The following is a 26,665-nucleotide window of genomic DNA, read 5'->3' on the forward strand; positions in this document are numbered from 1 at the left end:
GGGGATTCTTTGGGGGGAAAAAAGTGCCATGGCATCAATGGCTAAACTGATGAAAGGTCCTCTTTAAACTAAGTACTGAATAAAGGGTCTGATTACTTATGTCATATTTTCAATTTTTTTCAAGCTTGCTACTACATTTTATGCAATATGAGATTGTGCCATTTGAAAATACAAGCCATTATGTGCTATGTGAATGGAAAAATAAAAAGTTATGGCTCTGGGAAGGCAGGCAGTAAAAATTTAAAATGGAAAAACTGAAAACCACTCCAATTCACTCGATCCTTTAAGCATACTTGCATTTTTAACAAAAAGTTAGCATAATAGCTGTGCTTCATTATACAGTAGAATAGCAACTGTGAAGTACTAGTTATGCTTAGGCTTCCCTCAAGTCTTCCTCAACCATATTATTCCCTGTTTCAGTTGCACAATTCAATGCATTTTATTCAGAAGCAGGGGGCATATCCTTCTGTGAAGTCTGCCGACACTGTCCTGCTGTGACGTCCTTTTGCTTACTTCCCATTATGTTTGTTTTCAGCTCTGGATCTCAAAGAACAGATTAGAAGGGAGAATGCACACTTACAGACTAGTGATGAGCGACAGGTGCCATATTCGAATTCGTGATATTTCACTAATATTTTGCTAAATATTCGTGATATATTCGCCAATTCGAGACTTCGTTATATTCGTACAATGCTATTCTATTGCGAAAAATCATCATTTAAATATTCATGTGCGCATGCGCATTTTTCGCAATAAGATAAACTATATTAAATAATGGTAGGTTGTGGTGGCTCACTAGCAAGTAGTTAAGGTATGGTGCTGCAAGCTCATATAGAGGGAATCACCCCACCCTCTCTTAAAAGGCAAATGTAGTAATAGAATAATGAGCGAGCACTCATACACTTGGCAACCAGATTGACATATGCAGAAAATATTTATTAAATCCCCATAAAATACAAGTAATAAAATTTATAAGAACAATGTAGCAATAATATACAACATTACAGTCACATATATTGTGGTAGATATGATCGACACTATATTCATATGACTCAATAGTGTCGATAAATTCAATAATATATATCACACCAAAAAACTTCAAGTATATGCTGTTATTTGGGAAGAGGGGGTATTATCTTCTAGCGCTCTATCCCAATTTGGGAAACTGAATGTCACTGAAAATGTTGTAGGTGTATTCACTGGGAGCGCAATATGTTCATAAAGTGTCCACAGGAATCCTGATAATGTGAAAAGTCTCTTATAACATATCCTTTTAAGCTCGATATGAGCTTTGAATTGAAGAAAACTTTAAATCGATGTTTGGCTTACCGTCTGGCGTCTGCTGTCTCCCTATTGCTTCAATGGAGCTTTAAATATTTGCCGGCTTACTCAGTCGCTCCATACAGCAAGCTGGTTTAAATTTCGCGGGAGTTCCAAAGATCGCGGGAGCTGCCACTCTGTTCCGCAATTTCCTTTGGTGCAGCTTTCGACGATAAGAATAGTTAATCCTTTACTGTAGAGATTTTCTTCTGTATGGCCATACAGTATTATCGGAGGCTTTTCAATGCAGGTACATCACTTGTTTCACCATATGCGTTTCGGGTAGATTCACTCTCCCTTCCTCAGTGGTCGAGTATCTGTCTGCTCTGCCTCCATTTTTATCCATTCCTTTAATTGCTTCCCAAATCTTGGACACCTGTTGTTCATGCTACTCCCAGTTTGCCAGGGAATCCTCCCACATAATCAGGGGATAATTCTATACAGCCTTGATTTTTAAAAATTTTTATTTTTTATTTTTTTTTCTCTTGCAGTTTCCATGCGTTTTTTATGCGTTTTTTGGGGGACACATTCGTTTTTTGGCCCAGATGTCCCAATTGTTGTGATATATCATTGTGTGAAATATAAACTTGATATCTGATTGCTAACACTTATAAAATGACTTTTTATAATAAAATATTATTAAACAAATTTTCAAGATTAAAATATCAATATAAGAATATAAAACAATAAATAATAAATGTGAGGAATCTTGAAAGTTTCATAGGAATCCTAGAGTTTGATACAATTATTCGGATTTGATATTAAATAATGAAGAATATTCTAATTCAGTACTGACTAAGATATTTTAGCCTTCTCACATTGGCCCACAAGTAATGGTCCACTACTGGCCTGCTTTTTGCTTGTGGGCCAATGCGAGAAGGCAAACATATCTTAGTCAGTACTGAATTAAAATATTCTTTAATATAGTTTATCTTATGCCAAAAATCTGCAATTAAATATGCGCATTCATTGAATCGTGTAAGGGAGTTAAGCAACTTTCCTATTGTGTTGGCTTGGTAGAATTGTCAAATATTTGTTTTGTTTTTTTTGTTTTTTTTCTCATCTGAACCCATTACATTTACTATCACTAATGGGTTCAGATGAAAAAAAAAAAAATTATGAATATTCGTTTTAACGAATATATATCAAATATATATTCTAAATATTCGCGAATTATCGAAGTGCCGATATTCGCGATAAAAATTTGCTATTCGAATATTCGCGCTCAACACTATTACAGACACAGTGGAGGCTCCTGTAATATTCAAAAGCTGTGCAGACGCAGTTGTTTTATCAGGCTCATGATCTCAGCTGTGATACGTCCCCTCTTCCTGTGAGTCTCTGGGACGGATCTCGCAAGACAGGTAGTGGACTGCAAATTAGGTGGAAGTGAGACCCCTAGTGGCCATGACTTTACATCTTTTTTTCAGGTAGATACAGGTATATTTTCTAAAGGAAGTGATTTAGAAATGTGGTATTTACTCCATTTGTTATGAAATGAAATTGTGTGAAAGTAAAATGACTATTTAAGTGGTTGTTTCTTTGTCTATATTCGCTGCCTGTGTTTCTCACTGCCTGTCTGTGAATCTGTCTATAAACCAAAATAGCTCCTGATGTAAGTATCTCTCATCAGTCTATCCGTCCATTATACACAATGGCACTATTCTTTTGAATCATTTTATTTTACAGACTCTCTTTGGATTAGTTGAACAGAAATGTTTGTAGTAAGGGTCAGAGCCAAAGCTGTGGCAGCACAGAATTACAGATTAAACCAAGGGTACATGAAATTGAAATGATATGGCCCTCGTCTGGTCTCTGCTTCATCATTTGAAATGACAATTGCCCTAAAAATGCCTAAGCTGTTTTGTCATTATTCAGATGTCATCCTCGTTTAGCTTAAGACATTATCCATTACATATTTGAAGAAATAGTTTGTATCATGGTTGAGGTACATTCTGCCATTAGCCGCTACTGTGTATACACAAGAACATAAACCAAACAAAAGCACTGTTAGCCTGAGCTAAAACAGAGATGCTGTGTTACCCAGTCCCTAACACACAGAGCCGCACTCTTATTCCTGCCTGTACTGTATATACTGCTGATACTGTAAGCCAGGGCCCCCATGCTTATATAGGGCTTATGTTCTGAAAGGATTTTATTACTTTCAGACTGTGAGTGGGGCAGGTTAATTCAATCCGACCCATGGTGGGAGAAAACGAGTCCGTTGTGTGTGTCAGACATGATTAGCCTCACTTACACACAGTGCCGAGTCTATTCCTTTGGGACCGATTGGCTTGGAGCTGAAAGAGAGCATAATCCTTATTCATAACATCTGATTATCCACTCTTTTCGCAGGATTTCCATGTTTATTGGAACCATTGTTTTCACATAAAATTGTATAGATGTATATTTTTTCATACTATGAAAGCATCAATCTAGCATGCTCTGCACCATTCTTTACCCCTTTGTGCACTAAACAGGATAACTTCACACTTGGCATAGCTTGGTAAAAAAGCCAGAACTGGAACTCTTTTTCGCTATCTGGGGGGAAAGAAGGCCTTCCTGATTACAACTGGTTATAGACTCTATAACCTGATTTTGGTCTATAGAAGACAAATGTTCACTTGTCTAAGATTGAATAAAACTGACAATGTGGTTAGAGTAATGGTATACAAACAAAAAACTGTTCAGGGCAGGTAATATAATAGTAGAGGGGCTGTCTTTAGAGTGGACTATGATCAAAAGAGCCCCATAAAGTATATCATATTCTCATCTTTAATACCTATAAATTCTTGTAAGCCATTCATTCCTTTTAAATCATGACTGACACAATAATATATTCTATAGAACCTACAAAATCATTTCTGAGTCAATACTCAATAAAATAATTCAAACCCTATTGCAATTCATTTAATAAAAATATGCACTCCCAATATAGGCCCCATTCACATGACCATATTTTTGGTCCACATCCAAATTAATTTTAATGGGCCCGCAAAAAATGCGGACAGCACACTGTGTGCTGTCCTCATTTGTATGTCCGTTCCACAGTCCCGCACAAAGATAGAACATGTCATTGTTACAATGAGTCCGCAAAAAACACAGATGCAACATGGACGTCAGACAAATGCGATCCATATTTTTTGCAGACCACAAAAATATATGGTCGTGTGAATGCACCCTTAAACAGAAATACAATGAGTGATACAATAAAGATCCCCGGGTATAAAGCAGACACTAGATGATAAACTTTAAGTAAGCCATTGTTCAAACATGTATGGCCTATTCCACACTTCAGTGATTTAGTTAGTGATTTCTATCCAAAACCAGAAGTGGGACCTTCACAGAGATAAAATATAATGGACAGATTTGCACCGGTTCTGTGTTTCTGACCAGCACCTGGTTTTGGCTCACAATCACGGACTAAATCAACGAAGTGTGAACTAGGCCTAATACCAGTCTATCCCTTTAACATGCTCCCAAAGCAGTACCCACAGTAAACATTACCAATGTTCTATTACTATTTGGGGACCGAACAAATGACAAAACAAAAGTGTGCTGAATAAAGAGCAATAATGCTTAATCAAATGAACATACGAGGGGTGTTCAATAACTTATATACCTAAATATAAAAATAACATTTTCTGAGAAAATTGAACTTACTTTTTAATGTAATCCCACTTGACTTCAAAACACTTATTCCACTTCACCTTCAGTGATTGGATGCCCTCAGAATGGAAGGAGACTTCTTGCGCTGCAGGAACCCTGTCACTGACTCCTTGACTGCATTATCATCAGGAAAACATTGCCCACGCAAATATTTCTTTAGGTTCCGAAAAACAAAGTAATCACTGGGAGCCAGGTCTGGACCGTAGGGTTGATGGTTAAGCTCAATTCCCTGTGATTCGCTAGACTTGTGAGCTGGCACATTGTCATGAAGCAGCAACACACCTGCCGACAACCTCCCATGGCATTTCTCTTTGATTGCCTCACGTAATGCCTTCATTGTTGAAGCATAGGTGACTCGAGTAATTGTTGGCATGAATTCTAGTAATAAAAAGCCTTCTTTATCCCAAAAAACTGTTCTCATGATCTTTCCAGCTAACTGCTGTGCACAAAATTTATTTGAAGTTGGTAACCCCTTGTGCTTCAATTGCATGAACTCATTGTATGGTCTCAGGATCATGGTGGTGGACCCATGTTTCATCACCTGTAATAATTTGAGAATAGAGGCCTCCTGGATTTTCTCTACACTAAATTCGCTTGGCTAAATTTCTGGCAACATGTTTTTTTTCTCTGGCATCAACATTTGTGGCACCCACCGTGAACTAGCCTTTGACATCATCAAAACATCATAAATGATACAGGAGACTGTGCCAACTAAAATGCCTAATTCATGAGCCAAAACACTGACCTGAATTCTTCCAAAATCATTTCCTTCACTTTACACCACATTTCCTCTGAAGATGCTTCAACAGGTAGCCCTGGACAGGGTCATCTTCAACTGATTCCCTACCCCATTCAAACTGCTTGGCCTAAAACTTTACTTGGTAGTAGGAAGGTGCATCATCACCATATACAGCAACCATTCGTTTATAGATTTCTGAAGGCTTCTTTTCTTCATTTGCAAGGAATTTAATCACGGAACAAAGCTCCAAATTCCTCACTTTCTTTATAGACCCGCACTGTACTGCACTTGCCATCCTCTCACTTCCAGTGCTTTCATCAGACTGAACAGCTACTGTGTGTGTTGCATGTCTAGACATGTCTCAACCTGTACAGACAAGCTCAGCTCTCTAACACTGACAGAACATGCTGGGATTGAAAACCCCCTGTACATCACTATCCCGGCACCTCTATGCACTTTCCACCAAGCTTCATCAGGATTCTGTCTTCTAAAATAAACCATAAAAAAGTGAAATCAAGTGATGCCTGAATTGGCTACTAGGAGGAGAAGTTTGATGCGATACAGTATTTTTCACTTTTAACATGAACCTGTCATGATGAACATGCAATCTGACTAGCCAACAACATATTATAGAGCAGCAGGAGCTTAGCAGATTGATATATAGGTTTGTCGGAAAGGATTCAGTAAAACTTGAATTCTATTCACAATCCTGGCCATACGAGTCCAGTGGGCACTTATGATCAGTGACCGATATCTATCTCTGTATGAATTCTCATAAAGGGAAAGCTGTCAATCATTAAGTGCAGCAACCCACTGAACACATGTATAGAAAGAGCGGGGATTTCAATGAATAATTTATAAGCTATACTGAATCTTTTACCTTAAGGTTCATGGTGACAGGCACTAGCATTAGAAATGGAGCATGTTATTACATAGCAGGATGTCCTCAGTTTGTTTCACTACCACAATGGTGGCTTCAGGGAACACAGAGCACCAGTACTACTGTGGAATAAAGTAGAGGCCGGACTGGGGGGCAAGGCCTAGGGGAGGAAGGCATGATGGGGGTTTGGTTAGGCAATTTGAGTTCAGGGGGGGCGGTCTTAAGTGGTTATATAGGGGCGCGTGGAAGGAAGATAGTGGCCATTTTGTAGGATTAGGTAGCTCCCTCCCTTCCTATTGTGGGGTTTGTTGGGGGGGTGGCCGCTGGCTCATGGGATGTGGTTCGGATTGGGTTTTGTTGGTTCACAGCATGTTCATATATATTTATAAAAATTTTATGGGGTTTTTCTTTTGTCATGGCAGCGGTGGGGTTGGGAGGTCCTTGGGGTTGGAAATAAGGTGTGGTTAAGAAGGAGGGGAGGGCTCTATGGTTGGGGCTGGACTCCCATGGTTGGTTGTTGCTTATGGTGGTGTTAAGGGGCCATCAGTGGTGCCTCCGAGATAGCACTCATCGGCTGGGGGCAAGATGGCCTACCCCGGGCTGGTAAAAAAAACGGAGAAAAAAAACAATGCAACAGCACTCTGCAAACCAGATAAAGTACAATAATGCCATAGTCACAAAAAATGTTATAGTGCTAATACTACGCTTATTTATAAAGTGAGATGCTTGGCAAATGCATTTTGTACAAAACAATCTGAGCCCGTCTGCCTAACGTCAAGGCGATCTCTGTAAGACGGGAACCTAACACTAAATACTACCTGTTATGTGCCATAATGGCCTCCATAAAGTTCAGAAAATGTTGGCTCCACATGCATGCTAGATCCACTCTGTCTTTTACCATTTTGGGTGCCAAAATGGAGTCCATTACTTCCAAGGGATGCAGGTACCAACATGCATGCCGAGCCCACTCGTTCTAAAAAATGAATATATTAGTTTTTTAGAATATTCGTAATATTCAAAAACAAGAATATATAGCAATATAGCGAATATTTGAAAAAAAAACTAATATAGAGCAATTTAGCTAATATAGTGCTATAATCGTCTTTGTCTAATAGTTGAAGCTCAGATTGGAAAAAAATTCTAATTATTAAAAAAAAAGATTATAGCACTATATTAGCTAAATTGTTCTAAATTTGTTTTTTTTTCTTCGAATATTCGCTATATTGCTATATATTCTTGTTTACGTATATTCAAAAAAACTAATATATAGCACTATATCGAATATATTGGTTTTTTAGAATATTCGTCTTTTTTTCCATCTGAAGTCATGATTCCTCCCTGAATATTTGCAAAATATTGCGAATTCGAATATGACCCCTGCCGCTCATCACTATTATACATATGGGGAATGGGTTGTTGTTCATATGCTGTTTCATATGGGTTAAGGGGAATATTTATGTTATTTGTTTAAAAAAATGTATATGGTAAATAAAGCGGCTGCTATGGCCGATATTAATCCAACCTGGTTTCTGTCCTTTTTGGGGTTGGCAGGGTAGGAGAACATTAGGCTAGATGGGAGGGGTTTCCTGTAAGCAGGGTTACATCTGGGTCTGGTAAGTACAGTCCTGATCAAAAGTTTAAGACCACTTGAAAAATGGCAAAAAATCATATTTAGCATGGTTGGATCTTAACAAGGTTCCAAGTAGAGCTTCAACATGCAACAAGAAGAAATGGGAGTGAGCCAAAACATTTTTTGAGCATTCCATTTAATGAAAACAACGAATAAACTGAAACAGGCTGTTTTTCAGCTGATCAAAAGTTTAGGACCACACCTCCCAAAAAAAATAAACCCCCCCAAGACAGAAATCCAACTTCCAAACATGAACTCAGTAATGAGTAGCTTCACCGCTATTGTTTATCACTTCAAAAATTAGTTTTGGCATGCTTGATGCAAGCGTTTCCATGAGGTGAGTGGGAAAATTTCTATATAGATGGCCTTGTCCACTGGGTCTTTAGTAAAGTGCTAAGTAACCAGCACCTCCAGATGTTCTTACACACCCATATATTTAACTGATGATTTTAGATATTTTTGTTTTATGTCCATGCTGCCTTCTGTTACTTCAAATGATGTCATATTTAGAAGACCTATCACTTCTTAAAACATAATGGTGGTATTGGTACATTTCACTCGCCCCTTTTTTATACAGTCCTGATCAAAAGTTTAAGACCACTTGAAAAATTGCAAAAAATCATATTTTACATTGTTGGATCTTAACATGGTTCCAAGTAGAGCTTCAACATGAAACAAGAAGAAATGAGAGTGACATTTTTTGAGCATTCCATTTAATGAAAACAACGAATAAACTGAAACAGGCTGTTTTTCAGCTGATCAAAAGTTTAGGACCACACCTCCCAAAAAAAATAAACCCCCCCAAGACAGAAATCCAACTTCCAAACATGAACTCAGTAATGAGTAGCTTCACCGCTATTGTTTATCACTTCAAAAATTAGTTTTGGCATGCTTGATGCAAGCGTTTCCATGAGGTGAGTGGGAAAATTTCTCCAAGTGGTGAAGACAGCCGCATGAAGGCCATCTACTGTCTGGAACTGTTGTCCATTTTTGTAAACTTCCCTTGCCATCCATCCCCAAAGGTTCTCAATTGGATTTAGATCAGGGGAACACGCAGGATGGGCCAAAAGAGTGATGTTATTCTCCTGGAAGAAGTCCCTTGTCCTGCGGGCATTGTGTACTGTAGCGTTGTCCTGTTGAAAAACCCAGTCGTTACCACACAGACGAGGGCCCTCAGTCATGAGGAATGCTCTCTGCAACATCTGGACATATCCAGCGGCCGTTTGACGCCCCTGCACTTCCTGAAGCTCCATTGTTCCACTGAAGGAAAAAGCACCCCAGACCATTATGGCGCCCCCTCCACTGTGGCGCGTAGAAAACATCTCAGGTGGGATCTGCTTGTCATGCCAGTAACGTTGGAAACCATTAGGACCATCAAGGTTACATTTTTTCTCATCAGAGCATAAAACTTTCTTCCACCTTTGAATGTCCAATGTTTGGTGCTCTCTTGCAAAGTCCAAACGAGCAGTTCTGTGGCGTTCAAGGAGACGAGGTCTTTGAAGACGTTTTTTGTTTTTGAAGCCCTTTAGTCTCAGATGCCGTCTGATGGTTATGGGCAGTAAGCACCAGTATCGTCCAGGATCGTCCAGTGTCTTGACGGACAGCCAATTGGATCCTCCGGCTCAGTGCTGATGACATTTTTTGGGGTTTTCCACTTGACTTTTTTGTTCCATAACCCTCAGGATCATTTAAGAGATTCCAAATGACTGTCTTACTGCGTCCCACCTCAGCAGCGATGGCGCGCTGTGAGAGACCCTGCTTATGCAGTTCAACAACCCGACCACGTTCAAAAAGGGAGAGGTTTTTTGCCTTTGCCACCACAACGTGTGACTACCTGACAGAAAATGACAATGAATCCACATCTTTGCAAAGATTTGGCCTTTTAAAGGCATGTGGTCCTAAAATTTGGATCAGCTGAAAAACAGCCTGTTTCAGTTTAATCGTTATTTTCAATAAATTGAATGCTCAAAAAATGTCACTCTCATTTCTTCTTGTTTCATGTTGAAGCTCTACTTGGAACCATGTTAAGATCCAACAATGTAAAATATGATTTTTTGCAATTTTTCAAGTGGTCTTAAACTTTTGATCAGGACTGTATAAAAAAGGGGCGAGTGAAATGTACCAATACCACCATTATGTTTTAAGAAGTGATAGGTCTTCTAAATATGACATCATTTGAAGTAACAGAAGGCAGCATGGACATAAAACAAAAATATCTAAAATCATCAGTTAAATATATGGGTGTGTAAGAACATCTGGAGGTGCTGGTTACTTAGCACTTTACTAAAGACCCAGTGGACAAGGCCATCTATATGTCTGTGTAGTTTGTGGTTGCAATTGATTTCACAATTGTCTCAGACCCATCATCGGATACTTAAAGGATCACTGAGTTTTCAGATAGCTTTGAATATATCATAGAAGAAACATATCAAACATTTTGATGGGTGGGAGTCTCAGTGCTGAGTCCCCCACAAATCTATAAAATGAGGAGTGAGCAGCATGCATGTAGCAAACTGTCTGCACGAGATGGATTTGAGACAGACCCTGGGGCTTCACTTTGGCTATAACTACCAGTACGTTGGACTAGTGATTATATTTTCTTTATTCAAGGTGCCATAAATTCCAACAAGTATAAGTAAATATGAAGCAGTGCTCCAGACTAAAACAAATAAACAGGAGCCATTGGTTCCTAAACTGAAAAATTTAGAAGCCAAATACATTTAATTATAATTTAAAAAAAAACACTTGGAGAAGATTAGACGCAGGTCACAGCAATTAGTAGTGTTGATCGAGCACCAAACTGCTCGGGTGCTCTGGCCGAACACATCGGGATGCTCGGGTGCTCTACCGAGCACCCAAGTATAATGGAAGTCAATGGGAGAACCCGAGCATTAAACCAGGCACCCCCTGCTCTGAAGAGGGGAGGGTGCCTGGTTTATAGGAAAAGGTCAGAAAATGATGGAAACACCACCTAAATTGTTTGGGAACAGCATGGGGAGGATGTCTGGATGCATCTTGGACTCCTAGGTCGCTGCTGGGAATGATGTCCGAGTAGTACGCCACTTTTACAGACTGACAATAATACGCACCAAACCGAAGATAAAATCGATTTTAGAGGAAAAAATTTTGGAAACATTCTTTCCTGTATATTTACTTGCATATAAAGTGCAAGTGCTGCTAAAAATTACAAGGAAGAGGCACTGCGATACAACCTGTATATCACATAAAGGAGGGCCTCATTTACATTGTGGTACAATTGTTAAGGTAGTGGGACTCCTACACTCATAAAGCCTATGCGCTAAGTGAAAGGGCTGCCAAAAATTACAAGGAGCCAGCACTCCAATACACCCTTTGTTACACATAGAGGAGGGCATCATACACAGTCTTGAAAAATTATGATTGATGGCCTGCTGGTGACCTTCAAAAACATTTGGAGCAAGTACCTGCTGATCTGACCATCTAAAACATTATAGGCGAAGGCCTCCTGCCGCTTTGGTGACTCTAGATAACCTGGGGCCGATCGCACGTCCCAGTGACGGCGATGATCCTTTCGGATGTCTGCCCTATCAACTTTCGATGTTATTTTCAGTGCAAACCAAGGTGACCACGGGTAACGGGGGAATCATGGTTCGATTCCAGAGAGGATGCCTGAAAAAGGCAGCATGCGTGCAAATTACCTATTAGGTATAATTAGGTGAGGGCCTGCAAGTGAACTGACCCTGTAAAAGATTTTAGGTGCGGGCCTGCTGGTGAGCTGACCCTGTAAAAGATTGTAGGAGAAAGCCTGCTGGTGAGCTGACCCTGTAAAAAATTATATGGGAGGGCTTGCTGGTGAGCTGACCCTGTAAAAAATTTTGTGCGAGGGCCTTCAGGTGAGCTGACCCTGTAAAAGATTTGAGGTGCGGGCCTGCAGGTGAGCTGATGCTCTAAAATGTTGTAGGTAAGGGCCTGCAGGTGAGCTGACCCTCTAAAACATTATATGTGAGGGCCTTCAGGTGAGCGGACCCTGTAAAAGATTTTAGGTGCGGGCCTGCAGGTGAGCTGATGCTCTAAAATGTTGTAGGTGAGGGCCTGCAGGTGAGCTGACCCTCTAAAACATTATATGTGAGGGCCTTCAGGTGAGCTGACCCTGTAAAACATTATATGTGAAGAGCATATATGCGAGGGCATTATATGCGACAAATAAGCATGTGTTTATATGATGGAAGAGGAGAAGGATTATGAGAAAAGGAAGATTCAACCATATACACTTGTTTGTGATGGAAGGGGTGCATAGGAATACAGTGTATTCAGTACATTATAAACAACACATTTAAAGTGCCTTTATGTTCATCAGCTTTCCTCTGGTGGAGTCCAGAAGTTATGGTCAATCCAGGCCTTGTTCATTTTTATAAGAGTCAACCTGTCAGCATTTTCAGTTGACAGGCGGATACGCTTATCTGTTATAATGCTATAATTTAGCAGCACTAAATACCCGCTCAGACAAAACACTGGCGGGAGGGAAGGCCAGCACCTCCAAATAATAGAGCGCCAGTTCGTGCTACGTGTCCAGCTTGGACACCCAGTGGTTGTAAGGCACTGAGGGATCATTGAGAACGCTGACACGGTCTGCTATGTACGTACTCCTTCACCATCTTCCAAAATCTTTCTCTCATTGTGACACTAGGCCGTGCATCAGGGTGAAGGTCCTGGTGGGGTGTCATGAAACTGTCCTAGGCTTTGGAGAGTGTTGCCCTGCCTCGGTTGGAACTGCTGTGTGTTCCCCTTGTCTCCCCTCCTCGGTTGGCCAAGGAACTATTGACTCTGCTGCCAGCGTTGTCAGATGGAAATTTTTGGAGCAATTTTTCAACAAGGATCTTCTAGTATTGCACCATTTTGCTCGTCCTCTGCACCAGAAGAATGTAGCGGAAGTTGAGAACGGTGAACAACTAGTAATCTGTGTTGTCTAAAATGTGTATAACGCGCATGTTGCGGGAAAGGCAGATTAACATGAAGTCAGCCATATGTGCCAGAGTACCAACAGGCAAGACTTCGCTGTAGTCAGCAGGAGGATCACTCTCAATCTCCTCATCCTCTTCCTCCTCTTCTGCCCACCAACGCTGAACAGATGGAATTAAACTTTAATGGGTACTACCCTCTGTAGGGTACTACCCTCCATCTCATCCTCCTCCTCCTCTTCATCGTCCATAAGACAAACAGAGTGTGGTCTGCCTATTGCCCTGTATAATGTCTTCCCCCATTTCCACCTCTTCCACAAGCAAAGCATCATCTTTAATTGTTGGCAGCGAGCGTTTGAGAAGACACAGAAGTGGGATGGTTAATAGCGTTATCGCCGCTCACCATCTGTGTTGATTCCTCAAAGTTTCTTAAAACCTCACAGAGGTCAGACATCCATGCCCACTCCTCGCTTGTGAATAGCAGAAGCTGACTGGAAAGGCGACGACTATGTTGCAGCTGGTATTCTACTACTGCCCTCTGCTGCTCACAAAGTCTGGCCAACATGTGGAACATGGAGTTCCAGCGCGTGCTCACGTCACACAACAGCCGATGACTTGCAGAAATGTGCACACACATGGCGCACCTTCACCAGTAGCTCAGGCAAATTGGGGTAGGTATTGAGAAACCGCTGAACCACAAGGTTGAACACATGGGCTTGGCATGGGATGTATCTGAGCTCCAAAGCTGCCACCAAGTTACGGCCATTATCAGACACAACCATGCCTGGTTGTAGGTTGAGTGGCGAGAGCCACAGCTCAGTCTGGTCTCTTATTTCCTGACACAGCTCTGTGGCGGTGTGCTGTTTGTCCCCTAAGCATATCAGCTTCAGCACGGCCTGTTGTGCTTCCCCACTACAGTGCTACACTGCTTCCAGCTACCGACTGATGACTGACTGGTGCTGCATTTGGATAATTCGGAGGTGGAAGTGGAGGAGGAGGCGGAGGAGGAGAAGTGTAACAGTACAGCCTGGATCACAGCGGCTCCCTGTGACGATACGCTGACTTGCGCTCCAGCGTGGAACGCACCGGCCGTCTGCGATGATACGCTGGCTTGCGTTCCAGCGTGGAACGCAGCGACCGCCTGTGTTATGCTGGCTTGCGCTCCAGAGTGGAACGCAGTGGCTGCTGGGCCCTCCTGTGACTCCGCCCACTTACCGTCCGGCCCTTAAATAGAAGACAGGTGCTAAGCAGGGTGTTCCACTAATGGAGTGCGCACCCTGCTAGCTCCACTGCATCTGAGGACTCTGTCCACATATCCAGACCTGGATCCCTAACAACAGCGTGAAGGACTGTCTACCTTCTTGCCACTGGCTTCCCCACTGCTGGCTTCCTAGCCAGGACCAACTAACCGCAAGTATATGCCTGTTACCTGCTCTGATTAATGTCCTGGAACTCTGAGTGGGGTGGTTCCTGCTGGTGTGAGGCGATACTCCCAAACCAACTCTGAACCTACTGCATACTATATACTAAACTTTGGACATGCTCTGAACCTACTGCATACTATATACTAAACTGTGGACATGCTCTGAACCTACTGCATACTATATACTAAACTGTGGACATGCTATACTAACTCTGAACCTACTGCATACTATATACTAAACTGTGGACATGTTCTGAACCTACTGCATACTATATACTAAACTGTGGACATGCTCTGAACCTATGGCATACAATATACTAAACTGAGGACATGCTATATACTAACCCTGAACCTATTGCATACTAGATACTAACTCTGAACTGTGCACAAGCTTATACTAACTTGTGACTCCTGTAATACTGGGAGACCTTCCTCTCCAGCAGTAATACTAAATAGATGGATAGCGGTAAATGATTTTGTTACCCCAAACTCTCCGCCCAAGACTGAGAGAGACGCCTGGGGTACATACTGAGTAACCGCGAATCCCACAGCCAAGAACAAGGGCAGTGGGATAATAGTGCATGTCCATTGCTTCCGCAGTTGAGATCCTAACTGATCAACTAGGTGCGTTACATATTAGTGGAACCCACATGGATCCAGCGGAGGTTGCAGGTCACCTCGTCACCCTCACTAAGAGGGTGGAGACCCTCAATGTGACTATACAACATCTCCAGCTAGAAAACCAGGCAATACGGCAACTTGTCACTCAGGGGCCAGGACACCCCCGTGATGGACCAGAACCCAAGGTCAGCCCACCTGAGATATTCTCGGGTGACCGAAGGCAGTTCAGGGATTTCCTGAACGCGTGCAAACTAATGTTTGAGCTGCAGCACCGGACTTACCCAACTGACAGAACAAAAGTACTTACCATGATCTCATACCTCAGGGGGGAGCCCAGAGCATGGGCCAATACTTATTTAGAAAAAGAAGACCCAGTCCTGGAATCCTTCCCTCTGTTCCTTAAAAAAAATGGCCCTTCTCTACGAGGACCATAGTAAACAAACAGCTGACCGCTGAGACCGCTATACGCAGCCTTAAACAAGGGAGACGACATGTAGAGGACTTTATTGCGGAATACACTCGCTGGGCCCGGGAGACTGAATGGAATGACCTCACCCTTAGGAATCAGTTTCGCCTAGGTCTTTCCGAGGCCCTGAAGGACGAATTAGCCCGAGGAGAATTACCACTTACACTTAATGCCTTGATGCAGAAGGCCACCACCATTGACAGACGGCTGAGGGAACGCAGAGCCGAGAGAGTCTCAGGCTTCACACCCAACCCAAGACTGTCCAGCCAGGGTCCTGCTGTAGAGATGATGGAGATTGGGGCGATCCGAGGTCCTCTGACCGAGAGAGAGAAAGCCAGGAGACGTAACCTCAACCTCTGTTTATATTGTGCGTCTGCTGACCATACCGTTGACGGATGCCCCGCGATACGTAAGAAGTGCGAAGGTAAGAGCGGCACGTCTTGTACCTTAGGCAGTACAAAAAATAGTACTGGTGGTTACATATACACGTCTCTCACCTTACAGTGGGACCAAACCCGGATTATCGTTGAAGCCATGGTGGACACGGGAGCTTCGGGGAATTTTATCGATATGCATCTGGTTGAGCGAAATAAAATTCCCCACATGAGAAAAAACGTTCCGATATCCGTGAGTTTCATTGACGGTACCACTTCTAGTCCTATCCACAGTCAGACTCAACCCCTTATCCTTTGATATCATACACTCTCCATTGTTTCCCGTGATTCTTGGGTTGCCATGGTTGCAAATACACCAGCCAACCCTCCTATGGAAACAGGGGAGAGTTCAGTTTACGTCACCTTATTGTATGGAGACCTGCTTTCCTCTCAAATCTCTCATGCACGTGGGAGTGAACCAGGTCCCCAGCCAATACGCAGACTTTGCTGAGGTATTCAGTGCAAAGAAGATCTTACGATTGCCCCATAGACTTGCTGCCGGGTAGTGAGATACCCACGGGTAGAATTTATCCATTGGCACAACCAGAACTTGTCCACCTCAAACAGTACCTAGAAGAGAACTTACGAAAAGGTTTTATTCAGCCTTCAACCTCCCCGGCAGCAGCAGGGATGTTCTTTGTGAGAAACAAAGACTCAAGCCTAAGGCCCATTATAGATTACAGAGCCTTGAACAAAGTAACAATCAAAAATCGGTACCCCCTGCCACTAATTTCCGAACTCATAGAAAGATTACAAACAGCAACAATCTACACCAAGCTGGATTTGAGAGGCGCATACAACTTAATTAGGATCAGAAAAGGTGATGAATGGAAGACAGCTTTCCGCACTCGGTATGGTCTCTTCGAGTATACAGTGATGCCCTTCGGGTTGTGCAACGCCCCTGCCACATTCCAAAATTTTATTAACGACATCTTTAGGGATCTACTGGACGTATGTGTAATCATCTATCTTGATGATATACTAGTGTATTCCGATAACTTACACGATCACAGGAAACATGTCTGTTGGGTTCTCGCACGGTTAAGTGATCATCGCTTATACGTCAAACAGGAAAAATGTGTATTCGAGACTACCTCTCTTCCCTTCCTCGGATACATAATTTCACCCAAAGGTATCCAGATGGATCCCTCAAAAATCACTTGCATCCAAAATTGGCCGATTCCGGATTCCAGGAAAGCTCTTCAACGGTTCCTGGGGTTCTCAAACTTCTATAGGAAATTCATTAAAGATTTCTCCGCTACCACTAAACCACTAACCCGCTTAACTAGTGTCAACACGAAGTTCGTTTGGTCCAAGGACGCCCAATCAGCGTTTGCGTTATTAAAGAACAGGTTCACTACGGCACCGATACTGACTCTCCCAAATCCGAACCATCACTACGTGCTGGAAGTAGACGCATCCCAGGCAGCCATAGGAGCTGTTCTGTCCCAGCGAAGCTCTTTTTCAACTCCGTTACATCCTATCGGGTTCTACTCCCGGACGCTAAATACCGCCGAATTCAATTACCCCATAGGCGAAAAGGAACTCCTCGCCATAAAGTGCTCCCTGGAAAATTGGAGGCATTTACTTGAAGGATCAATACACCCCATCACAATTTATACGGATCACCGTAATCTACAATACCTGAAAACCAATAAAACATTATCAGGCTGTCAAGTACGGTGGAGTTTTTTTTTTGACAGGTTTAACTTCCAAATTACATACCGACCAGGCTCAAAAAATGGGAAGGCCGACGCCTTGTCACGACTGGCTGAAATTCGCACCTCAGACACGGCCCCCACATGGATCATTCCACCGAAGAAACTCGTCCTTGCCACCATAACGTTGGAAACCCAGCTCAAGGATGCTCTAATTAATGACCATGCTAATACCCCCCCTGGTCTTTCGCAGAACCAACAGGGTCTCCTTTACAAGGACAGCCAACTGTACATACCACCCTCCCTCACCAATCAGGTGATCAAACTTTGCCATGATTTACCCCTCGCGGGACATCCCGGCGTTGCTAAAACCACAACCCTGATACGCAGGAACTTCTGGTGGCCAAAAATGACCAAACAAATTGAGGAATACGTTTCCACGTGCGAGACCTGTGCCTCATGTAAAACTGACAGAAACCGACCTTATGGTCTCCTAATGAGTCTTCCCATCGCCAACAGACCCTGGGAATGGGTCTCGATGGATTTCATAGTTGAACTTCCCCTTTCCAGAGGAAACAACACCATCATGGTGGTAGTGGATTTGCTGACTAAGATGGCACACTTCGTGCCCCTCAAGAAGTTACCCTCCTCCAAGGAAACGGCCGTGGTATTCCTGTCTAATATTATTAAGTTACATGGAATTCCTAGCCAGGTCATATCAGACAGGGGTTCGCAATTCGTATCCAAATTCTGGAGAGCACTTTGTTCCAGACTTCAAATCGACCACAGAATGTCTACCGCCTATCACCCCCAAACTAATGGGCAGACTGAAAGGGTGAATCAGTGTCTGGAACAGTATCTCAGATGTCACTGCTCATTTCTCCAGGATGACTGGGAGGGCCTACTTCCTCTCGCTGAATTCGCCTATAATAATTCTACGAATTCCTCCACATTACATACTCCATTCTTTGCTAATTACGGATTTCACCCTAGGTCTCTTCCTCAAACCAGCCTTCCCACAAACGTTCCAGCCACAGACGATTATCTGACCACTTTGCAAACTACCCTTAAGACGCTAAAAGACAACCTTCAACGGGCAAAAGAAAGACAGAAGTGTTATAACGACCGTCGTAGGAGAGAAAGTCCTCCCTACCAGGTCGGGGACTCGGTTTGGTTATCAACAAAAAACCTTCGGTTGGGAGTACCTTCCAAGAAATTGGGAAGACAATTCCTGGGTCCTTTTCCGATAGAAAGGATTATTAACCCCAACACGGTGAGACTCACCCTTCCTCCGCGATTACAGGTACATCCCACATTCCACGTGTCACTACTGAAGCCGTTTAGATCTAGGCCGTTCCCATCAAGTGATCCTCGACCCTTGCCTCCGATAGAGGTACAAGGAGAAGAAGAATTTGAAGTTGAGCAGCTCATTGATTCCAGAAGAAGACGGGGAAAGATCCAGTATCTCATTAGATGGAAGGGGTATGGTCCCCAGGATGACTCTTGGGAAGATGTGCAAAACGTTCATGCTCCCAGACTCCAAAGATTGTTTCCCAACCGACCCTCTCCTAGTGGGGTACCCCGGAGGGGTCCCTTAAGGAGGGGGGTACTGTAACAGTACAGCCTGGATCACAGCGGCTCCCTGCGATGATACGCTGGCTTGCGTTCCAGCGTGGAACGCAGCGACCGCCTGTGTTACGCTGGCTTGCGCTCCAACGTGGAACGCAGTGGCTGTTGGTCCCTCCTGTGACTCCGCCCACTTACCGTCCGGCCCTTAAATAGAAGACAGGTGCTAAGCAGGGTGTTCCACTAATGGAGTGCGCACCCTGCTAGCTCCACTGCATCTGAGGACTCTGTCCACATATCCAGACCTGGATTCCTAACAACAGCGTGAAGGACTGTCTACCTTCTTGCCACTGGCTTCCCCACTGCTGGCTTCCTAGCCAGGACCAACTAACCGCAAGTATATGCCTGTTACCTGCTCTGATTAATGTCCTGGAACTCTGAGTGGGGTGGTTCCTGCTGGTGTGAGGCGATACTCCCAAACCAACTCTGAACCTACTGCATACTATATACTAAACTGTGGACATGTTCTGAACCTACTGCATACTATATACTAAACTGTGGACATGCTCTGAACCTATGGCATACAATATACTAAACTGAGGACATGCTATATACTAACCCTGAACCTATTGCATACTAGATACTAACTCTGAACTGTGCACAAGCTTATACTAACTTGTGACTCCTGTAATACTGGGAGACCTTCCTCTCCAGCAGTAATACTAAATAGATGGATAGCGGTAAATGATTTTGTTACCCCAAACTCTCCGCCCAAGACTGAGAGAGACGCCTGGGGTACATACTGAGTAACCGCGAATCCCACAGCCAAGAACAAGGGCAGTGGGATAATAGTGCATGTCCATTGCTTCCGCAGTTGAGATCCTAACTGATCAACTAGGTGCGTTACAAGAAGTGGGGTTTGGAGCCAATAACGTAGGTGCTGGCGGAAACCCTGATAGACATAGGGCCCGCAATCCTTGGCGTTGGTAGCACCTGTGCCATCCCAGGGTACGACTCGCTCCTGGCCTCCACAACATTCACCCAGTGTGCCGTCAGGGAAATGTAGCATCCCTGGCCGGATGCACTTGTCCATGTGTCCGTGGTTAAGTGGACCTTCCCAGTACTGCGTTGGTCAGGGCACGTGTGATGTTACGGGACACATGTTGGTGTAAGGAGGGCACGGCACACCTTGAAAAATAGTGGTGGCTGGGGACTGCGTAACGCGGGACGGCCGCCAACATCAGGCTGCAGAAGGCCTCAGTGTGCACAAGCCTAAATGGCAACATTTCCAGGGCCAGTAATTTGGAAAGGTGTGCATTTAGTGCTATGGCCTGTGGGTGGATGGCTGAGTATTTTCGCTTGCGTTTAAAGGCCTGGGGTAAGGACATTTGGATGCTGCGCTGGGACACAGAAGTGGATGTGGTCGCTGATGGTGCTTGCAAAGGTCCAGGTGCAGGGTGGGAGGCATCCAGGCCTGCTTCTTCAACAGGGGATTGGCCAGCACGTAACATAGGGTAAGAGGAGGCAGTGGTGTGACCCGCAGACACAGATTGTGGACCCAGGCGTTCGTCCCACTTATTACAGTGCTTAGATGCCATGTGGCGGATCATGCTGGTGGTGGTGAGGTTGCTAGTGTTCACGCCCCGGCTCATTTTCGTATGGCACAGGTTGCAAACTACTATTCTTTTGTCGTCCGCACTTTCCTCACAAAAGCGTCAGACTGCGGAACATCTACCCCTTGGCAAGGGAGATTTTCACAAGGGGGTGCCCCATGGAACAGTTGCGGGCCTGTTGGGAGTGGCCCGCCTTCTCCCTTTTGGAACCCCACTGCCTCTTCCAGCCTGTTGCCGTGCTGCAGATTCCTCCCCCTCTGTACTGCTGTTCTTGCTCGGCTTTCCACCTTCCCAGGTTGTGTCAGTGACCTCATCGTCCACCACCTCCTCTTCCACTTCCTCACTCTGATCATTCTCCTGATTTGTTGATCTAAGCACAACCTCAGTGATTAACGACTATGTGTCATCCTCTTCATCAACCTCTTGAGACAGTAATTGCGGTTGACTCATTGGCAACTGTGTCTCATCATCATCCACCTCATTAAACACTAATTGAATTTTCCATTCCCCACCGTCATGTTCTTCTGACTGTATCACGACCAGCGTGCCGATCACATACGTGACGCAAAGGGAGGGAAAATGGAGGCCCTGACCAAGGGAGAGGGAAAGATTTCGACCCCTAACTCACCTAGAGGCTGGCACCTGACTGCCCTGACGTCCCTAGACGGGTTTCTCACAAGTACGCCGATCACGTGCCTAAACCCTGGCTTTCCTTAAGATGAGCCCTAAGTAGTGAATAGGGCGGTGGGAACACTAGTCCGCACCACTAACACTAAAGGGAAACACCAGGGAGAGGACAGACAATACTGACAAAACATATAATCCCAGGTGGGGGACAACAGCGGACAACAAAAAACCAACAGGGATCCAGAGGGTAATGCTTTTGTACGACAACCAGGAATACCAGCGACACAGCTCCAGTGGGTCAGTATAGAAGTCCAGGCAGGAAGCTCTATATCTGGCAACCAGAGAAGTGGGAGAGGAAAATATAAAGAGGTTGGGAGTGCCGGACAAGAAACAGTTGAGGAGAAGAAGCTACGGATCCCTGAGTGAGCATGGCTCCTGACACCCTCGTGACAGACTGTGGATGCTCAAGAGGTTGGGAATCAGTGCACAAGATCTCATGTCCCTCTTCAAGCGTGCTTGGCGAGAGGGCCAAATCAAGTAATGGCGATGAAAAGAGGTCCTCGGAATATTCGAGTGTGGGATCACTTGTTTAGCCAGACTCTCCATGGTGGGAGGAAGGAGGATCAGGGTGAGGATTGTGTTGACCAGACTCCTGGCTACTGAGACTAGACTTGGTGGAAGACAGGGTGGTGCTTAACCAACTGGAAGCATTATCTGCTGCAATCCAACCGACCACCTGCTCGCACTGGGCTGACTTTGCGAGCGTTGTCCTGCGCCGCCCTGCAAACTGGGCTATGAAGCTAGGTATCAGGGATGCTTGTTTTTCTTGTGCTCTGGCAGCAAGGCACAGTTTCTCTGCGTGCACCCCACTTCCCCGTTCCTTACGGCTCGCCTTCTTCATTTTAAATGTGATATATGCTTGAAAGTATGTCACACGTACAGTAACGTAGGATTTGGAAGTGTATGCGCAAAGAAATTAGCAAAGGTATTTGTGATGAGGAAACGTTATACAGGACAGGTACCACAGGTAATGTCACTGTTCGCAGTTTTTATGGAAAAACTACACTGGATGTCACTGATATTTTAGGGATGCGCACACTTTACACAGGAGATGTGGCGCGGATAATTTAACTGTCTGTAGCAGACACAGTCTACGGAAAAAGTACACTGGATGTCACTGATATTTTACAGATGCGCACACTTTACACAGGAGATGTGGCGCGAATAATTTAACTGTCCGCAGCGGCCTATTACACAGTATTTAGCGCAGGATGCTCTAAAAATATATATGGCTGCTGTCAAACACAATAGTCCTTAAAAGGACTTTTGGGTCTCTGAAACGTTTTTGTATAAAAATCTTCCTATTACACTCCCTACACTGTCCGTCTCTTCCTACACTGAGCAATTTAGCGCAGGTTGCGCTACAAACATATATTGCTGCTGTCACACACAATAGTCCTTACAAGGACTTTTGGGTCTCTGAAACGTTTTTGTACAAAAAAAATATTCAATTACACTCCCTACACTCTCTGTCCCTTCCTATGCTCAGCTCTCCCTGACTACGAATGAGCCGAACATGCGTCATCGGGTGCTATATAGCACCCGATGACACGTTCCGGCCAGCCAATCACTGTAATGCCAGCAGCCAACATGGCTACTGTCATTACAGTGATGGCAGTACCTACTTGCACGTTTATTGGCTGCGTAGCAGCCAAGAAACGTGCGGGGAGGAGACTCGAGCATGGCGCTCGAGCACATGCAGTACTCGGCCGAGTACCGCCATGTGCCGAGCATCGAGATGCTCGAGCCGAACAGGTGTTCGGCCAAGCATGTGCGATCAACTATAGTAATGAGCCAGCACTACATATAGGAGATTACAGCACCACATACCTATTACATCCAGTGACATCTTCACTCATATAGACCTTCTCTTTCCTCTTCTCCTCCATTTGACCCAGACCTCCATGACAAATTCTTTCAGCCGCATCTCGTCTCTCCAGAGTTTGTTACAGACACGTTAGATTTCTCAATTTTTCCATAAACCCCCCCCCCATCCTGGTGTCACAGCAATGTCATCCTGCTGCCACTCCCAATACTGTCCCCGTGGTGCTCCCCAAATCCCCAAGTACTATACTGCTGAAAAAATTGTGACCCCAGTAGAAATAATGTCTATATAGTGTCTACAGCAATTATAAATGCTACCTAGAGTGCCCTCAGTTATAATAATTAAACCTTATATTAATTCCCCCCACTCTGCCCTCACATAGTAATTCCCCCCCTACACACACTGTCCACACATAGCAATTTACCTCCACACTGCCCGCACAGTAGTAACTTCCCCCCTCACTGCCCTCACGTAATAATTTTCTCCCACACTGTGTCACGAGGGTGTCAAGAACCACGCCTGACTCCGTTATACCCGGGGTCAGGAAGTCGCAGCGGTTGGCTGCGCGCTCTATGTAAGATAGGGCTGTTTCCTTATGGTAGCTTTCTGGGTTTGCTTTGCAAACCCTTTTGGCTCACTCAGGGATCCGTAGCTCCTTCTCCTCAGCTGTTCCTTGTCCAGCACTCCCAACCTCCTTATATTCCCCTCACACACTTCTCTGGTTGCCAGATATAGAGCTTCCTGCCTGGACATCTATTCTGACCCTCTGGAGCTGTGTTGCTGCGTTCTCTGGTTGTTGGTCCAGAACGCTACCCTCCGGATCCCTGTTGGACCTTTGTGGTCTGCTGTGGTCGCCCACCTGGGTGTATGTGTTTGTCTGTATTGTCTGTCCTCTCCCTGGTGTTCACTATCTAGGGCTCATTTTAGGGAAAGCCAGGGTTTAGGCACGTGATCGCCGCACGGGTGAGGAACCCGTCTAGGGACGTCAGGGCAGGAGTCAGGGGTCACCACCTTACCCTCTCCCTTGGGCAGGGCTTTCCCTTTTCCCTCCCTGTGCGTGACGCCGGTTCATTACATTATATCTGGCCCTTATTTTGTGTAGGTAAAAAAAAAAAAATCTTTTTTTTTTTTTTTTACCTACTTAGAATCCAGTATGGATCAAATTGCTGCTCTGTCCAAACAATTTCATGGCTTGTCTTTGGAGGTGGCAGGATTGAAGGCGTCGGTCCTCCAGCAACAGCAGCAATTACAACAGACCGCAAGCCCAGCGGTTGCTACTGGTAACCAGGTTGTTGCGGAACCCAAGGTCCCTCTCCCTGACAGATTTTCTGGGGGAAGGGACAAGTTTTTGACATTCCGTAAGGCCTGTAAATTATACTTTAAACTGCGCCCTTACTCCTCTGGTAATGAAGAACAGCGGGTGGGGGTTGTTATTTCCCTGCTGCAGGGGGACCCGCAGTCCTGGGCGTTCTCTTTACCTACTGATTCCCAGGCTCTTCGGTCAGTGGATGAGTTTTTCGGGGCCTTGGGTCTCATATATGACGACCCTGACCGAGTCGCACTGGCTGAATCAAGATTACGGAGACTCCTACAAGGAGAGCGGCCGGTAGAGGAGTATTGCTCTGACTTCCGTAGGTGGGCTACGGATACCCAATGGAATGACCCGGCTCTCAGGAGTCAGTTCTGCTCTGGGTTATCCGAAAGGGTTAAGGATGCACTTGCATTATATGAGACCCCCTTTTCCCTTGATGCGGTTATGTCCCTTTCTATCCGAATAGATAGATGCCTTAGGGACAGGTTGAAAAAACCGGAGCCATTGGTAACCCCTCCCAAGCAGCAGTTAGTCTGTACGGACTTAGACGAGCCTATGCAGCTAGGAGGAACTACTCGTCAGGTCCATCCTCCTGAGGCTCGCCGTAGGCGTGGGGTTTGTTTTTTTTGTGGGGAGAGGGGTCATTTCATTAATGTCTGTCCTTCTTTCCTCAGAAACAAAAGACCGTCGGAAAACTACTAACCCCAGGCTGTGTGGAGGATGTCAGCTGGGGGGTATACGTTTCCTCTATACGTACATCGCAATTTGTGTTGCCAGCGGTTATTGTTTTTGGTGATAAGACGGAGACTATTTATTTCTTTCTAGACAGTGGAGCAGGGGTAAATTTGATAGATGCCCATTTTTCCCGCACTATGGGTTTGTCTCCATGTACGCTACAGAGACCTATTCCCATATTCGCTATTGATTCTGCTCCTCTGTCTCAGAGAAACCTCACCCACATTGTTCATAATTTACACCTTCGGGTAGGGGACCACCATAACGAGATGCTTTCATGTTATGTTCTGGAGGGGCTTCCCACTCCGGTAGTGCTGGGTCTTCCCTGGTTGGTAGCGCACAATCCAGTGGTGGATTGGCAGGCCAGGGAGATATTGGAGTGGAGTGAGCAGTGCAGAGAAAATTGCTTAAATAGCAATTGCTTAGTTGCCTCCATAACTACCCTACCTACATTTATTTCGGATTTTGAGGACGTTTTTTCTGAAAAGAGTTGTCAGAAGTTACCACCTCATCGTCCTTATGATTGCCCGGTTAACCTTATTCCTGGCGCAAAATTACCCAAGACCAGGTTATATAATCTTTCAGGTCCAGAGAGACAAGCCATGAAAGATTATATCTCCGAGAGCTTGGCTAAGGGACACATCAGACCCTCTTCTTCACCCGTGGCTGCAGGGTTTTTCTTCGTTAAAAAGAAAGATGGGGGCCTGCGTCCTTGCCTAGATTTTCGCGAATTAAATCGGATAACCATCCGAGACCCATACCCTCTTCCTCTCATTCCTGACCTGTTTAACCAGATTGCGGGTGCTAGGTGGTTCTCCAAACTTGATCTTAGGGGGTCCTACAATCTGATTAGTATTAAGGAGGGGCATGAGTGGAAGACAGCTTTTAACACCCCTGAGGGGCATTATGAAAATCTAGTTATGCCTTTCGGTCTGACCAATGCTCCTGCCGTCTTTCAACATTTCGTTAATTACATTTTTAGTCATCTAATCGGCAGGTTTGTGGTAATATACCTAGATGATATTTTAATTTATTCGTCTGATCTGAGAAAACATGAGGTGCATGTCAGACAGGTACTGCAGGTCCTACGGACGAATAAATTATATGCTAAAATTGAAAAATGTGTCTTCGCCGTTCAGGAGATACAATT

The sequence above is a fragment of the Bufo bufo genome, chromosome 8, assembly GCF_905171765.1.
Source record: "Bufo bufo chromosome 8, aBufBuf1.1, whole genome shotgun sequence".
NCBI lineage: Eukaryota > Metazoa > Chordata > Amphibia > Anura > Bufonidae > Bufo > Bufo bufo.